Source organism: Tupaia chinensis, unplaced genomic scaffold (genome assembly GCF_000334495.1).
Source record: "Tupaia chinensis unplaced genomic scaffold, TupChi_1.0 Scaffold000366_1, whole genome shotgun sequence".
Classification (NCBI taxonomy): domain Eukaryota; kingdom Metazoa; phylum Chordata; class Mammalia; order Scandentia; family Tupaiidae; genus Tupaia; species Tupaia belangeri.
The window spans coordinates 991,383-995,795 of record NW_006159863.1 but is presented as its reverse complement, the minus strand read 5'-3'; the positions used below and the strand labels follow the sequence as shown (position 1 = coordinate 995,795).

General features: G+C 35.8%; 1 protein-coding gene across 1 annotated transcript in view; it reads right to left on the bottom strand.

Annotated features, from left to right (window-relative positions):
- Positions 1 to 4,338, bottom strand: part of NUGGC (nuclear GTPase, germinal center associated) — a 56,894-nt gene extending 52,556 nt beyond the window's left edge. Inside the window, 1 exon segment of the mRNA XM_006153216.3 lies at positions 4,107 to 4,338. The gene's annotated coding sequence lies outside the window, so the exon portion shown is untranslated.
- Between the last annotated feature and the right edge of the window lie 75 nt (positions 4,339 to 4,413).

Below are 4,413 nucleotides of genomic sequence, written 5' to 3'. Positions count from 1 at the left end.
CCCCCCCCCCCCCCCAGAAAGAGAGGCAGCGATGAATGTGAAAATTTGGTTTCTATGTGGAAGCTATTGCTTATTGCTTCTTGCTCAGACAGGCAAGGTTCTGCATGTGTTTGTATTTCAACTCTGTGGTTAGCGCCTACGTTTCACTTTTAGTACTTATTTACATTCATGTGCACAGAGCCCAAGAATAGCACCTTATAAATGAGACTTTGCACATTTAGCTAGATATAGGAAGGTTGCACAAAACCAGTTTCCTGTTAAATAATTGTGACTTTTGACAGTTATTCTTGTTTCTCTCACTCATGCTTTCTTCTGTTTATTAGTCTTTTTTGCTATAGGAAAATAACAGAAGGGAAACAAATGCAACAGCCTATCCTACCAGAATAGCTGCATATGGTGCAATTAAATAAAGAATGCCAGGAGCCCTTCTTTCACTGAGGTACACTGAGGAGCAGAGAGAGGACTTATCTAAAGTCACTCCTCAAGGTGATAACAATGAGAACTCATTTCCTGCCTTCAAGTTCAGTGTTCTTTTCATTACACTAAGCAACCTCTAATGGGCACTATTTAGAGAATGAGGACTAGAGTCCACAAGGGAGGGTTCTTTCAAATGCATGACAAAGGTATTTCATGGGAGTGAAGGTTTTGAATAGGCTTGAGAATAGCAACTTGAATTGTACATAGATACCCAAAGCTACTGCCTGTGAATTCTAAGATGCTCTCAGAAGAAAAACCAAAGAGAGAGACAGAAACAGAAACAGAATCAGAGCACTTTCACTGCATTTGTTCTAAGTCTGATGCAGAACTGAATGTGTTTGTTATGAATTACAAACATCCTGTTCTTTCCCTCTACTTCTCTCTTAGTCAGAATGGAATTGACCCCCACCTTGCCTGCCATCATTAATCCTTCTCTCATTCTTGTTTTCCTTTCATTTCTGCTTCCCACCCCAAAAGCCCCACTAATAATAATTTAAAAAACAAGTTAATAGTTAAATTAGCAGTGTCTTTAAGGGACATTTTGATTGTTAACATGAATTTATTCTCTATTTTTAATAAATATGGAAGCACCTTGTACCTGGTAAGCATTGAATAAAGATATGTTGAGTGCATGAATTATATCTTTGAAATATATCTTTGATGGAAGACTAATAATGGCAGGTGTTATCTTTATTTTTATAAGTCATTAATTCAACAGTCATTTCTTTATTTCTTGAACATTTACTATGTGCCAGGCACTGTTCGAGATGCTTGGAATGCAGTAGGGAACAAAATGGGCAAGCTGTCGGCCCAAGAGAGGGCTTACATCCCAGTGGAAATTACTCAGAATTTGGAGTTGGAATGCCTGGATTTCTGTGTCTTCTTCCCACATTTCAGTACAATAATGCAAAAAAAAAAAAAAAAAAAAATCACCGGATAACTCTGAGACTCAGTTTCTCTACATACAGAATGGGAATGGTAAACATACTATTTCAGGAATTCACAGTGAGGATTGAAAGTGATAATGCATGCAAAATTACTCTGTAGACACTGGAGCATCCACAAAATGTTATTTTTAGGCTATTTCGTGCAGGCAGTTAAACCAGCAATTGGTATTAGTATTCACCTCAGCTAGGTTTCAGGGGAACAGATGCCACCTTAGCTGATACACTGATGCCAATTCTTGTCTCCATGATCTATCACATTAAGGATGCTCTACCATCTCTCTTGAAGAGTCTTTGGTCAACTCTGTCCCCCTCCCATAAGAAGGTAGAATGAAAAATGAAATAAGAAGGAGATTTTAAAATAAGATAATGGAATTCCAATAGCATTTATGACATATTTCTTTTCTTTTTAAGTTTTAGGTTTAAGTTCAGTACGTTAATTTTTTTTTATTTTTTTTCCATCTCATCGATGACTTCTAATTCAATTTGGGGGGGGGCTATTTATTTACTTATTTTATGATTTCTTATTCATATTTAATCATTGTACATCTCTATAGTATAAAATGTTTTCTTAAAATATGCAGGCAGTATGTGACAAATAAAAAACACTATCAAATAGATCATTTTCAACAGAGAACTTTACATTCTTATGTCTTTTATCTTAAAATTTATAGATCATTAATTCCATTTGTTATTATTACTTTTTAATTTGATCAGAGAGAGAGAGAGAGAGAGAGAGGGAAAGTGAGAAAACAAGCCACCAGGTCTAGGACTCAAATCGTGGTCTGCCATGTGGGAATCCAGCATCCTTAACCACCATGCTACCAGCAGGCCCTCTTTTATCATTTTTTTAACCAGTGGGAAAAAAAGAGAAGCATTTAGCAGACACAAAAGTGAAATGGTATCTGTTGATGATCACGTATTAATATATGGTAATATCTATGATGTTACTAATATGCATTGTATTCATGTTAGGAAAAACAATTGTGTATGCTGTAAAGATGCACAGTGAGTAAATGTAAATATTACTAAATCAAGGGGGAAAGCAAAACATTTAACAGACACAAAAATGAAAGAGTATTTGTTGATGATAATGTGTATGGAATATCTTTGGCTGGAATCATATGCAGTGTACTCATGCTGGGAAATTCATTTTGTATGCTGTAAATATGTACAGTAATTAAATGAAAGAACAAATTTTAAAGTAACAAAAAATAAAATTAATAAAAAATAATAAAAGGCAACATTTTTTAACCACCTTATTGAACACTGCTGCTCTTCTAAACTATGTTTGTCCCAAGGAGGAACTGGAACACATTAGCTCATTGGAATTGGAGCACATTAGCTTTTTCAGCTCAGAAGCAAAAGGAGAAATAAGGGCCTTCAAATCCCTAAAGGAAAAGAGCTATGTTTTAAGCACTAACACGTCAACTAATGTGTTTGATGTTAAATGTGCGACCACCAGAGGCAGTCATAGTAGAAGTATTGGGATGATATGTTTTCCTCTGTCCTCCCCTAGGTGAATAGGTAGGTAAAATAAGCAGCTATTTTCATAACGTGCTTAAACAGATTTTAACAAAGAGAATTTGAATCTTCTCATATTGCCCTCTCAAGCTTGTCAAAGCTAATGAGGCACAAGATGACCTTTCTCTCCTTATCAGGAGTTCATACTACCAACAATGTCCACAATAGCTGTTTTCTTTGGGGAGGAATGATTAATGACTTGGCTAAGATCACACTGTTCAGTAAGCTTCAAACGAAAACCTGATTCTCTCCATTTCTAGTCCATAGGTCTTTACACAGCCTTAAAATTCACTTAAACAAACAGAAAAGTAAAGTTCATTTACCCTCAAGAAATAACTTGGTTTCAGAAAATCAAATGAAAAGACAAATGTCCCATACAGAAGAATTCCAAATAATTTATGCAGATATTCAATCTCAAGGAGGGAGAATGTAACTGCCTGCTCCCTAAGTGTTTTGCATAGTGACTTTCTTCCAAAAAGTACAGTATGGAAATTGGGGGAAAAGAGTAACTTTACAGTGGAGAAACTTGACAAATAGTGCCTCAGCCAGTGTAGAGGTCAATCTCAAGTCATAAATCATGTTGGTTGTGTGTGTGTGTGTGTGTGTGTTTGTGTGTATCTGTGTGTGTAAAAATTTTGGTCTGATGCAGTCACAATGGCACTTAACTCTGCTCTTCCTTCCAAAACCCATAACTCCAATTTAGTAATGAGGAAAAAAAAAATCAAACAAATGCCAATAGAGAAATTCATACAAAATGCCCAATTTATACTCCTCAAAACTGTAACATTCATTAAAAATAAGGACAGTCTGAGAAACTGCTACAGCCCAGAGAAATCTAAAGGGACCTAACAACTAAATGTAATGTTGTATTCTGGATGAGATCCTAGGATTGAGAAAAGATCCTAGGTAAAACCAAGAAATCTGAATAAAGTCTAGACTTTAGTTAACAATGTATTGATTTTGGTTCATTAGCTGTAACAAAAGCATCACACTAATATATAAAAGTGCATGCAGATTACATGGGAATGTTCTGAATTATCTTTTCAATTTTCCTGTAAATCTACAGCTGTTCTAAAAAACAAAGTCTACTTTTTAAAAAAATCAACCACAAGTTACAGTACAAATTGCAATACAATATGCATTATAAGAGAAGCAACTTACCAGATGTCATTGAACAGAAAAAAAGAATACCTCGTCTGCTTTGGTTCCAAGAGTCCCCAGATGAGATGGTGGCAGTTTCTTGGCCGTGGTAAGGTATTTGGAATGAGCCCTTTGTGGGCACAGTCACAAAACCACATTCACATTAATACAGCAGAAGTGAAACTGATTTGCCATTGGGAGGCTATTTGCCACAAACTCCTCCCTCAGATACTGACGTGTACTTTTGAATTTGTGCATGAATTGGGGATCTTGCCTCCTTCTCGGCCCTATTTCTTTCTTTCTTCTTCTTCTTCTTTTTTTTTTTTTT